The sequence below is a fragment of the Acanthisitta chloris genome, unplaced genomic scaffold, assembly GCF_000695815.1.
Source record: "Acanthisitta chloris isolate BGI_N310 unplaced genomic scaffold, ASM69581v1 scaffold6659, whole genome shotgun sequence".
In the NCBI taxonomy this organism is placed as follows: Eukaryota; Metazoa; Chordata; class Aves; order Passeriformes; family Acanthisittidae; genus Acanthisitta; species Acanthisitta chloris.
In genome coordinates, this window is record NW_008690916.1 from 1 (window position 1) to 14186 (window position 14186).

Below are 14186 nucleotides of genomic sequence, written 5' to 3' on the forward strand. Positions count from 1 at the left end.
ATATCTCTGAGGTGTGTGTGTTTTCACTTCAGCGTTTACAGCACCTTGATTTCTGCCTCCAGACCTTGCAGAAAGCTAGAGAGTCAAGCCTGGTGTGGTAGAAGAGTATTTCAATCAATGAGATGGCACAGCTGTAAATAGAAGCTCCTTTTAGCTGCAAAGCTGTTAGTTTAGAGGAGTAATTTAATTTTTATTGAAGATAATTAAAGTCCACTTGAATTGACCTAGGTGCTGAAGATGATAACCTTCTTCGTGGGAAAGGAAAACAACCACAGTACATAAAACTAAATAAACAGCATGGAAGCAAAAGACAATCCCAAATTTATGGACCCTTCCTACTGTACAATGTACTGAAGTCTAAATACCACATTAATAACCTCCTGAGCAGGGAGACATTTGAAATACATGCCTGATTAGTGAAATGCCACATACAATTCATTTTCCTATGAAGATGTGCAAATATATTATTTACTCAGAAGCGTTTACACATTGAGATTTAGACAGGTATTTTCTGTGTTTTGACCCACACTTATCTCAACAACATCCATCATAGAATAACTGTGCTGCCTGCATGAACATGTATATACTCATTTGTATGAACATCGATGAGCACATTATGTGGAACACATTTAGAAGAAGAAAAACAAATAAATAAATAAGTGATACTCTATTTCGCTTTCTTTTTTTTTTTCCCCTCACAGAACAGAAAGGTTAAGGGATCACTGAATGAGGCAAGGAGTTCTTTGGCAATAGAGGAAGGCTGCAGATCAAGAGAATATTATTTTAACTGCAAAATAAAATCTCTTTTGCATTCAGTACTGCCTTTGTTTCATCCAGGACAGTAGGCATTAGAAAAGGGACACAGCCCCAGGAATGTAGCAACCCAAACCCCATTAAACATGCATGGGGAAGATTTCCAGCCTGCTGTGCAGGGAGTTACATGCCCAGGCTCTGTTAACAACAGTAATTGTGCATATAATTTCCTGTGCGTTGCTCTGAAAATTCACCCTACAGACTTTAGCTCCATGTCAAGTAACTCAGCAGCCATTTATTACAGTCTGAGGGTGGAAACCAGAACTTTGAAACTGCAGAATGGAAGCAGTTGCCTTTGCTCCCCTCCCTTTTCCCACACTTTTTACAGTCTCCATCAGCCAAACGGAAGCTCCAAGGACCAGATCCTCAGACAAAGCAGGAGGATGCAGGGTATCCTGTGTGGAGATGGCTCCCTGTCCCTGGTCCCATGCTGGTATTTGTTGGGTCAGCAGATGTATGCTCGCAGGCAAACCGCTCTGGACCTTGGTTTCACCTCTGGGGACCTTGCAGAGGTCTGGAGGGGATAGTGCTGGTGTGAGTGCTCCACTGAGGAAGGACACAGCTGCAGGGTTCATACCCACAGGGGCCCAGAATGTGGGAGACTTGGTTGCTCCCACATGGTAGGAACAAATAAACTTGCCTAAAGTGACATACTGAAGGTGCTTCAATAGCAGGTTTGAATCAGGTTATTAAATCATGAGTGGCTGATCCCAGAGAAGGGGCTGGTGCTGAGGTCCTCACGGGGTTTCTGGATAGGGGAATCACTAAGAAAAATTACCAGGACAAAAGGTGCAAGTGAAGCTCTGAGAGCAAAGGTTTGCAGTAGGAAACCCAGCTGAAAGTGCTCTGATACCAGGCACAACCACAGCATTGGCATGAGGCATGCCAAGCACCTACAGCTGCCCTGGAAAGCTCAGTTTTACAGGATCAGACCAAAGAACAACTGAAATAAAAACTTTCTGTCCTGGAAAAGCAGCAAAATGCCAAGCTGCCTTCCCTGGCAGACAAGCAATTAAAAGTTTGGCTCCATCTGCTCACAAAAGAGTGAAAGGAGAAAGTGAAATGGAAGCTAGATCTGAGGACACTGCAGAATCAGGGCAAGCCACGAAGGTAATTTATTGTAGGAGACCACTGGGCTCCAGGAGCTCCTACAGCGAATTACTGTTGAATAAGATCACCCCCATCTAGTCCTCTGCACGTTGATACTAATTAAAAAAGTAAACAAACTAATCCACAGAAGTACGCACACACTCAAGCATCCAAACCAGCAGATAGCAGTTAGACTATGAAATTGAAGAATCTCATGTTCTCCACCATGCTCCTCACCAAACCACCCCCTCAGCCACTCTCTTCGCGCCAGAAGAAAAGGACAAGAGGAAAAAGCAGAACAAAACCAAGATGTTCTTGGCACAGTGTGCCCACAAGGTTAGGCAGTGATCCACTAATGAATAAGGTTCTCCAGGGAACAATCCCACATCAGTAGGTGGAACGGCTAATCTAATAGTTTTCTTCTGTATCTAAATTCTATAAAGGTGTAACTTGCAGCAGGGAGCATGTGATCACTCTTTGAATAAGCAGTGGGAGGGGAAAGGATATGTTTAATGGCCAGAATTAGTTTCTTTACACTGGTTTCCCAAGCTATTGTGCAGAATATGCAGCCTAAGCGTAGTGTGAGACATTTTTTTTCTCCTTTTTTTTTTTTCCTGATTTTGAAATGGGTACACATCAAATACACCCATCCCCCAGAGACAAGAAAATTCTCGCCACATGCTTCTGTCCTCCAGACTTACACAGCATTTTATTGTATGGAACACATCAAAAGGGTTTGGTTCCCTTGTAAAAGTTTTACAGGAAAATCATTGAATAGCACTGTAACTTTTTTTAAAATTCAAAACTAGAACCAATATTCTGGATTCCCACACTTTGGTGTGGACTCAGAGAGAGCCGTGCTTTTCTGTACTGTAGAGCAGAAATACAGACCCTGTATAATTAGAATTGCAGTCATGGCCTGTGGGATCTAGTGATTTGGACATATTTTATTTAACCAGCTTAGTAAAAGGTAATATTCAGCAGCTGTGATCTATAGCAGAATTACAATTTTCAGGGTCAAGGAGGGATTTTGATATTAGGAGGTTGGGCAGAATTGCTGTAAAATCTCATGAGCTGTCGTTAAAAATAAATGAGAAAATAGGTTATCCAAGAGTCATTGTAAGGGAAAAATCAATAGGCAGTGTCTATTCACTTGGGCTATCAAAATCCTTGAAATTTGAACAAAAGTTTCACGTTTAGTGTGCTGTAGGTTTTGAAATGTAAGTGGTGAATGCTCTGTGGGTACAAATTCATTGTGCTGTGCATTCAAACAAGGAGAAACCCTTCTGAAGTTCTGGAGTTCTCTATTAAGATAGTACAGTTCCTTCGTCACTAAGTCAGACATGTAAAACAGTTGCCAGCCAAACTTCAGAAGCAATTTTAGCTCGCTGATGACAAACTCTCTCTTGGAAATATATCGCATTTCTTTATCTCACCTTGCTCCTCTGGGGTTCCCTCCTGCCTCTGGCTCCCAGCGGATGCAGGAAGGGGCCACAGCCCTGGAGCTTGGGCGACTTTGTGCTGTGCATGTGCCTGCTGAGAAACTGCAAACGATGGAGATTGGAAATGAGCATTATTGATAATTCGGAGCAGTACACATAATTGATATGGAAAGGGAGTATCATCCTCATTCAGAAACAATTAACTTCCTCCTCCAACACAGCAGTTCAAAGAAGACTCAGCCTTTTAAATATGAATGAGCAGAACTTCAAAATATGCAACTATTAGCTGTTACAATATATACATGGAGTAGGATTTTTTTTTTAATATTCTTGCAGCTACCAAAGTTAAGTGTGACGTGGATGCAGATGTGTAGGAGCCCAAGTCATGTGTGAACTCCAATCAGTTAGAAGAGGGGAGGGGAAAATGAGAGGTTCACATTGCTGTTGGATTGTATTATTTTATTTGAGCCACATCCTCGTACAACCCAACAGTCCACTTAATTCTTGGTTCAAGACAGACAAGTGAGACTTTACAGAACATTCAAGAATCCACAGAAAACACTCATTGCAAATGGACATCCAAAACAAAAACCTTTCCCCAAAGCTCAATAACACTGAGGAACTCAACAGACTCTTCAGCAGCAGCTCAACGAAGATTTGTACATTGTTAATTTGATTGCAGAAGGTGCATGTTAAATAGAAAAGAACTGAGTTCGTCACTGTCATCTGAATCCATTCAGTCAGTGCAACAAAGGTATATTTAACTAAAATATGAAACAGACTTGCTAACACCGCATTATTTTCTCAGGCTTACAAAGTTAAAAAAAAAATTAAACTGAATATAAATGACTTTGAGCATTTTTTATGACACCCACAGCCTAAGTGATCCAGATAATGTAATCTAACCATCATTAGAAACCATGAAATTACAATTCCTCTGGGATGGATATTTATCTCTCTGTTACATACAGAAAGGCGATTAATTAGTAGCTCTTTCAGTGTTTAACATTACTGTGTACTGAGGCTGATTAAAATCTAACTATAGAACAGCTATGATAGCTAACACGTAATCTGGGGAAAGTTTAGCTGGGGCACAAAGAAGCACCTTAAAAAGAAAACTTAAAAAAAATGTACTCTTAGAAGCAGGTAGCTTCAAAGCCAAAACCCAGGCTTCCTTCTAATTTCTATTACACACAGTAATCACGACAATTACTGAGCTTTCAAAAACCTCAGTATTCAAAACAACTAAACCCATGTCAAATATTTTTGCAAAGTGGTAAATTACACAGAATACCCATTTGTTTTCGAGAAATGTATGCAGAACATAGTCAGGAAGGGAATCACACAGCACTCTTGAATGGCTTATTCTGAAATTTAAATGGGAGGGTTTGCTGGGGCAAGTGTGTGTGTGTGTGTGTGTGTGTGTGTGTGCACAGAGAGCACAGAGCACACACCCTATGTGGGCTACATTCATATTTCTGGTGTAATTTCACTGGCTTGTGTGGAATGCACCAAAGATGTGTCAATGTGTGCACGCAGACAGTTTCCTCCAGGATCTCACGAGGGACAAGAGGACATGGATAATTTCACTTTGGGAGGAATAAACAGAGGCAACTTTAGCAGGTTTGTTTCCCAGAGCATTCCTACTGTGAATAAAAATATTGGAGGAATTTCATGCAAGGGCAGCTGGAAAAATCCCAATTCACCAGTCATTATTTGGAAAATAATTTCTTACTTTGGCGTCACTGTGCCTAGGTATGGGAACTAATAGGTTTGGGCTGTTTGAGAAGATGGAAGAAGCTTTAAAAGCAAATGTGAACAGCTCAGAAAAAAATTCCAGTGTAACCTCAGTTTTATTTTTTAATTTTTTGAAACTATCAGCTGAGATCACAAATCACTATTGGACATAGATTGTATTTTAGTGAGGACACACGGAAAGAAATTGGAAGCACTTTGAAAATGTAGTGTAAAGAAAGGACACTTTAGCACCCTCACAGTCTCCCAGTTCAGGTCCCAAAGAACTGAGCCACTGATTCCTAATCCTCTTCATTGTGTCAAGTATTGTGTAGATGCTGCTCTCTTCTGGCTGCCTACACAAATTTTAATATGCAAAATGTTAATAAAAAGTGAAATAAAAGGATGGGAATAATCAAAGATAGCCTCGGTGTGCTGAGGGCAGTGGAAGCACCTCTGAGGCCTCACTGGGGAGAGGTGACTTATACACAGCCACTTAGTGTAGTGCTCATCCTACATCACACTGAGCAGGACCTCCTCCAAAATTCCCCTCCTGTCTCTCTGAGGACCTCCTGCAGGATGGTTCAAGTTCGTATTTGGAGGCAAGGGGAAGGTACGCTTTTATTTTTCAGGCTGGAGATGGGCAGAACTGTCTACTGTGGCACCTGCAGCTGAACCATACAGAGCAAGGGGCACAGCTGGTGATGCTGTGGGAGTTGTGCAGTTGGCCATTCCACACTTCATGACAACCTGCATATCCATAGCTCACCTCTGTGTTCTTACACAAACAAGAACAACTGAAACTCAGTGAGAAAATTTTTTTAAAAGCAACAAAAAAACCCCCCAAAAACTTTGAAACTCTCAAGTGACCATTGCATCAGGACAAGAATCTTTGAGCTTACCCTGCACAACCAAGCTGCCAATCCAAGTATATCAGTGGGCACACCACCCCTGCTTCAGAGACCGCAGAGGAGGAGCAAGATTCCTTTGAAAAGGTTGGAGGTAGGAAATTAAAAGTCACCATGGCATCCAATTGTTCCACTGTGGGATGCAACAGGTCAGGACTTGACTGGGGTCCAAGATGACCCTAAGATGGTTGACTTCTTTCTACCTTCTATCTCCACTCTACATACGTGCCCTGTCAGGCACCTCTGACCACCCTCTCTGCAGATTTCCTCAAGCAGCTCTAATTGCCCTAATAGGGTCTAATGGGTCAGCCCTGTGCTTCGGACACGGTGCTACACTTACTGCTCCATCCATCTCATCTGCCCATTGGTAACATCATGTAACTGTTCTCTGTCTGAGAAAGAGCTGTCCTGAGGGCAGGTAGATCCCATGGGTAGTACAAATTCAGACTGTCGAACAGCACCCAAGTCACCAGTCCAAGCTGCAGGATAGCTCAGGCACTGTGTGCAAGCCAAGATATCTCATCCTAGAGACAGAGGAAATCAACCAACACAGACCTAAACCCACAATAATTCATTGTCTTGCTTAAGATTTCTTCTCAAAAGACAAAATTAATCTTCAACTCAAGGGACAACATCTGGCTACATTCAACGTCCCTGGAGCCCCACGGATCACACAGCCAGGACACAAGGCTGGGGCTGAAGCCTTATAAAGGTGAGAAGTGTCCCTCTGAGAGACAGCTGCTTTTGGTGGCTGGGGACATGCACTCTGTGCCATGTGTTTGTGTGGCACTGGTTTGCTCCTGCTGCGGGAAGGAGAGGGAGCGCAGTCCTCGCGGCATCTGCAGGACTCGTAGGGATATCTGTTACAATTCATTAAGTAGTGCTCTAAGAAGTTACAATAATAACATTTCAACAGAGTTTCCAGAGGGAGTCTCAGAAACTACAGGAAAAGCTGACAAGTTTCAATCCATTTATCAAAGCACTCCAAGACAGATGAAACAGCAGAGCTGCTTAGTGAGGAATGTCTCTCTTTCTGGGTGTCCAGAGCATTTCAGTAAATAAAAAGCTCTTTAAAAATAAGTCAATACAATGGAATCCCTTTTGCCTTTTGCCAGCACTTGTAATAGACTTACACCCAAATGACCCTCCTACCTATAATACTGCAGCATTTACATACACATCAAATGGGTGCTTTTCACTTACATAATACATTTAATCCAAGGATTACAGAGCACATAATATATTAAACATTACAACACCTCGTGAGGTAGGTTAGCATTAATGAAGTTGTGGTGGGTAAACTGAGGCACAGGCTAGCTGTATTACCTGCCTGTGGTCCACAGGTAATCAGCAGAAAAGTCATTAAGACGCTGTTCAAACAGTAGACATGTATATGCACCTACTTGTATGGGTAAAAAAAATCCCAATTCTAAAGCAACTTTAGCTGCTCATCCAGAGACAATCAGGTCTTGATTTTCTGAGGGCAGGACAACAAAAGGCAAATAGGAGAAGATAAAAAGAACAGAAAGCAAGTACTTGCTGTTATAAATAATTTTTTTTGTATGCCAAACTGTGTACACAAAACAAGAGGCATCCAAAGCTGAAGGACACTTCAGATGCTGGTCTCCAGTATTTGGATTGTCTGAGTAAAGATTTTCCTGGACCTGCAACAGGAGGTTTGTTAGGGTTTTGTTCAATAATGTCAGTTTATATTTAGCTTTCATATAGCAGAGAAAAAAAATAATCTTTGGCTAAGGTCTTTGAGCCAAGCATCTAGGACAAAATTTTCAAAAGCACTCCACAGTGGCTTTTGAAAATAGAATTAGGCTAGTTGCTGAGACCAGCTTTGAAAGCCACCCCCTACCTCCTTTAGCATTTTAACTGTGAGCTGATTTCCACGGTGGTGGTACTGTTCCCCGTTTTAGGCTCCCCATCTCATGGCCTTCATCAGTATTGCTAAGTCAAGCTGGATTTAAAGCCAGGAGAGCAAGCAGGAGACAGGGCGATGTGGAAACCTGTGGTCATGACCTCCTCAGCACGTCTCCTGCCCCAGAGTGGTGCAGCTGGACACAGGGATGCTCCTTGGGTGGCTCCCACTTTCCAGTCAGCCTTTGTTCTCTTTGTGGGAGCACTGGCTAATAGAGGTGTACACCCTTCACCTGATGGTTAGGTGAGGCTATAATTACCTTGGTAATAAGGTCTGATTCTTCCCTGCTCTGCACCTTCTCGGTTGGTCAGGAATACTTGTCTAAAGTGGGTGCAAAATGCTACCAGATCAGAAAGATGACATTTTACATCAATGGAAATGACCAGGTGTAAGGAACAAAGGCCTACATAACAATGCTCTCAACTCTGTTGTCCTTTAATTAAGTAGTTCCTCCAGCAAGGACACTAATGAGGCCTTGTTTCCTCAGGGTTGGATTCTCTAGTATCTAAATGGGATGTGAGCTTTTCCTGGGGAGAGAGGCACTTATAATTTCTCCCTCCCAGGTAGTGTCCAATTTGGGTGGATGTCACGCCGCAGCCTTTTAGTTGGTGGGGACGCCAGTGGGACGTCTCTCCTCTCGGCTGCTCATTTTCCTGAAACCAACCGGAATTTTTGAGAGCTCTGCTCTTCTATTACATTTGGCTGAATTTGGTCAAAGACACAAAGTTAGCAGGGGACAGGAACACACATGAGACAGAGCAAAGACATAAACCTGTTTCTACTAGAGAAGGTTAAGTATTATTTGTACTTGCAAGCAAGTTTTCTAGTGGTGTGGTAAACTCATAGGGTACTTTTTTGCTCCTTCAGGAAGCATGCCTGGCTACAACTCCTGCAAGCAGTGTCAATAAAAGGAGTGTGTTCAAACAAATACATGCAGGCAGGGCATGCAGCTCAGGCAAGAGGCAATGTTACTTAGCTGGATGCAGAAGAGAACTGGAAAGTTCATTAAATCCACAGAAGCAGCAACCATGTTCACCGGGGACAGTGCTGACCGGACAAGGTCACGGGGCTGAACAGAGAAAGCAATTGAACAAAGAAGCAACAATAGAAGGTTTTCTTTGGTTTTGGTCCAGGACAGCAATCACAACATGGCAGACAGCAGGATACACACACCATAACGCTGGCAATGTTGTTGAACTCTCTGGCCACAGGACAGCAGGGGCAGCCCTCAGTGGCTCAGAACTGCTTAAGGCCCTTTAAAATGTGTAAAACTTCTACTTTCCAACATTGCTCTCTGGCAGGACAGACATCCAGCTAATGCTTTCACTCCATGTGCTCCTGAATGTCCCATTAATGAACAGGCAATGGCCTTGTGAGAAACCTGACATTGATTTGCAGAGTCCACATCCTTCATCAGTTATGACACCACCACAACCTAGTATTTCTTCTTGTGATAAAGCCAAAGCTAAAAACACTGAGGGAGCACCCAGGCTGCACTCCCAGAAGTGTAGGATAAATCTGCAGCAGTTCCCCAAAACACCACAGCGCCTGGGTGGGGGAGAGTTACCAACTGTGGATGACACAGCTCCTCACACTTAGCTAACCCCACAGAATAAGCAGCATTTGTTGGTTATGCAGAGTTTTTTAAAGATTATCGCTGCTCAGGGTAAAGCAGACAATCCCCAAATCCACCCCAGGATGCTTCTCCAACTGCAGACACCATTTTACTTACACTTGTGCACAACGGTCTCCCAAGCAGGTTTTCTGACATGAAGAGGTAATCACATCTGTGTGTTTGTGGGAGACAGAGCTGCACAGACCGAGGGCTGGGAGCTCCCCCTCCCTGGGTCTATCCCTGTTGAACTTGTCTGGCGTCAGATGGAGATAGAAGCACAGATCCCAACAGTACCGACCTCTTACAGCCATACCTTCAGGAAAAGTCCAAGGAACTACCAGTGGACCTTCCTGAGCAACAGATCAATACAGAGCTTCGTATCAGCTGAGCCGCTATTCACGCCAAAGGCAGTTGTTTGGATGAAGGGATGAAGAGTGCACAAGTTCACCGGTTCTCAGTATAGAAGCTCTTTTTCCACCCCCCTCTCCTGTAGCTGCCTTCATTATTTATGGGTGACAAATAAAACACGGCAGTTGAGGATGCTAAAGTGTTTCTCAACGGGCACTTCTCTTTCCTGTTACATGCAGAGCTGGGACTGTGCACCCAGGTCAGGCTGTGGGTAGGGTGAGCAGCCAGTGTGCTGCTCCGGCCACGGCGACAAAGAACTGCTCAAGGACTACGATAAAAGCCATTGGCAGGCAGTAGTTGATAAAATATTCACCTGCTACATGCCTCTTCCCCCACGTGACTGCAGAAGTGACAAATTATCCCAAGGAAGTGCGAGGGAGCTTCATTGACTCGGATGGATTTGCTCTGCAGCATCCTGTGATACGTCATCACACCTCGCTCGCCATTTCTGCCATCATCCCCACACAGGGACCCTGCGTAAATGTGATCCTGCGCCGAATGCAAACTGCATTCAGATGGATTGAATGAGAAAAGATCAAAGACTCACTATTATAAAGCACAGGCAGCCTAACACGTACCCTGCCTTTGCCTGTTTCTTTTTTTACCATCTTAAAATTCTCCTGAAGCCTCTTCTTCTATAAGAGGATTATTTACAACCAACAACTGAAACTACACAGAGAAAATATACTTAGAGATAAATATTTTTCCTGTAAAAAGCAGCAGTTATTTTTATCTGTTTCAAAACAAAATCTTCCCATGGTTTCAAACAAAAACCGAAAAAATGCCAAAACACATGTTGTCCCCTCGAAAAAAAACAAGCCTGAGCCCACATCCTCCTTAAGTTTATCATAAGCTGTCAAGTTGCTAGAAACAGAACCATGTAAGTCATTACCACAGCTAACAACTTTGCTGAGGATCCACATGTAGCTCTTTCCCCCCCACAAAGTCCTACTGAATTTTGAAATGTGAGCAGTGCAGTTCAAAACACAAAAAGAAAGGGACGTGGATTCTGTATTTAGGATGTGTGCAAAAGTGGCTCATTTACCACTACGTTAAAAAAAAAAAAGTGGACATAAATATTTATGATTGGAAATTTCATTATTTAAAATTATTCTATAAATTTGCTAGTAACTGGAAGATGAATGCCTGCTGTACAGTTTGCAAATTAAGTACCATTATTTTTCTCTTCTGCACTTGAATATTACTCACAGCTAAAGTCATTTAAAGGGGTTAACATCAGCCTTAATTAAATATTAAAGTGTGCCTGTACCTGCTGCTATTGTTGCCCTTAGAATAAGATATAACCTATTTTTGACAAGTTTTCATCTTTCTCTGTGGAAGACGCTACATGAAACCAAATCAGTGGCAAAGAGGAGGGTAATGAATAATCTATTTCATATTCCAGCAGTACCCAGAGCTCTGAGTGGAAAAATATTCAGTCAGATGATAGTATGAGGCTGCTGAGGTACCACATGACGCAGCTAATGTTTAAATAATAATAATAATAATAAAAAAAAGCGATAAACAAATCATTAGCCCTTAACAGTTGTTTAATGCAATTTGTTAATGAACGTAATGGTGGGGACTAATAATGAAAGAAAATAAAAACGTCTAAACAGGCGCCAAGTTGCCAGTGATGCTCAATTATTTCCTTGTCAAGTTTTTATGATTTAATGAGCTCCTCTGGGACTGACGGCTGTCAGTCAGTCGTGACTTTTTGACACCATTACAACTTCAAATACAGCAGCAGGCAGGCTGTTTTCCTCGGATTTGAAATACTGAAATGATCTGACAGGTTTAAAGAAAAGATGTGCAAAAAAAAAAAGGAGAGAGAGAGCGAGAGAGAGAAAGAGAGAGACACACAGTTGCTTTTTCTTTCTTTTTCTTTTCCTTTTCTTTTTTTTTTTTTTCTTTTTTTTTCTGTGGGGCAGACAATCTCTGGATGCTGTTTGGTAATGAAAACCCAATCACAGAGGTCATTATCTGATGAGGTTTTCTTGGAACTGGCAGGGTTTTTTTTTTCTTTATTTCTTTACTTAATGATAACCCTCGATGGGTTTGCCCCGCATGGGATGGTCAGAGCCGCACAATTTTGTTCACCATTAATTTCAGCCTTTGAAGCTCAGAGCTCTGAAGCAGCAGCAAAGAAAACCCCCCACCAAGCTGGCTCCAAAATAAGACAATCCAGCCTGCCTTAAACAGAATAGCAAATGGCCTCCCATCCCAGAGATGGGAACTGACGTCAGTCAAGCTACATTTTCTGATATTTCCCCAAAACGTATAGCATTTAAAACCCTTTAAAACTTAAGAGTCTTTAATTAAATTGCTTTTGATTTTGTATCAGCACCGAATTAGTTTATTTATTCTCTGAGCCCGGCTGTTTAGCAAGGATGAATCTCGCACGCAGCATCACGCGTGCGTTTGTTAATTTGTCATTTCTCCACAAAGGTTCGCAACATTAGAAACATTTCGCTCTTTGAGGTTTACATCTGTAAGGGCTTGGATTCATTCATAGATGTGCTATAGATGTGACCAAACTAGTTCAGGGGTACCTGGACGTGGGGGTGTCACCCTACCTGTGGGTGACTCAGGCTGTGCTCTCAGTTCAAGTCACTCAATCCCCACCAACACGTGTGGATTTGGTGCATCTCACCCACACACGTCCCGAGCAAAGGGGAGAGCCAGAAGTAATATTGTGTTTTGGAGAGCGTAACGTCCATCTGAGCACTATTTTACATGTGGGGAGTACACGAGGATGCAAAGCAGGCACAGAGGAGTTATTAACAGGTTAGCATGAGAAACATAGCGATGGCGGGCTCATCAAAAGTGAAGATGAAGGCTGTGCGTGGCAGTCTCTCTCTCTCCCTCATTCCTATCTGAGTGGATGTATCTGATGTGACACTATGCCCTAGATTTATACTGGGATAAGGAAAACTAGCTTCCTTTCAGCTTTTTGCTGATTCCAGCAGGTGGCTAGATAGAGGGCAAAACCTAGTCATAGGTCACTGTTAAGATCAGTAGTCATGAATCAATTCCCATGATAGCTAAATTATTGAGGCAACGTGGAGAATGTCTAGGCAACAGACAGAGCTTAAGATTTCCTTCTTGACAGTTTTCTGCTTTACAAAATGTGCATCTCCTAATTTGCTGAGGAGAGGATAAATATCTCCTAATGCTGCCAGGCTTCGTCCCAATTTGTCTGAACTCAGCTCAGTGCCATCACTTGAAGCTAACGGCCAGAGCCCTGCTCACACAACCCAAAGGGCTTAGTTTGAGTGCATGTGGTGACTGAAGGCTGGAAGCTGAACACCCAAATCCTTCTGTGTCTGACAGCCACGTGGTAAATGCCACACACCTCGCAAGGATGAAAGGAGAAGGTGCCCCAGGAGACAGCCAGGGGGTCCCACGACCTCATGGCAGTGCAGGACCATCAAGGTGAGGAGCTGAACATGACTGAGCTGTGCTCTGCTGAGCAACACCTCCTGAAACTGTGGGTCTGGATTACCCAGGAACATTTGTACCAGCACAATCCTACAGCCACTGCCATGGGCTGGTACAGAAACCTGGCATATAAAGCACTTTAAATTTGTTGTGAGCTGCATGTAACACACACACCAGAGCTGACCACACACTTCCATTTGTTTCCATGAGTGTCATTTTTCCTGTGGATCCTTTTATTCTACATTTATCACCATCTCTTTACATCTTAGCTGTGGCATCAGTACCACATCCTTTTAACTGAGTTATTTGTTTCTGTGTAGAGAAAACAGAGGATATATTTAGGGCCAAAATCAACTCCCAGATGTTTATCCCAAAATCAGCTCCCAGGGACAGCACAGCAAGTCGGCAGAGACCACAGGGATGCCAAAACACCAAAAGTACTAAGGCACACATGAGAATTCAGTGCTCAGCTCCTACCTAATGTCAGGGAAATTGAAGTCATCAGCTTTTTTGTTTCTTTGAACATCTAACTGAAATAATTTTATGGCTTAAATTCAAGGACTTACAAACCCTCTCAATCTGTAATATTTGTAAGGGAATGCAAATAAGGAATGTAAAAGTTATCATGAAAATTACTTTATCACATCACTAGCAATAGACCTTTGTTGGAGTTGTAAGCTTAATTATAAGGCAAATGACCTCAACCTGTCTTTAGGAGAAGTACAGCCAATAGGAAAAGAGAAACAGCTCATTTACACACAGGTAGATGAAACTATGATATATTATATCAGCTAAAAGCATGTATAAAT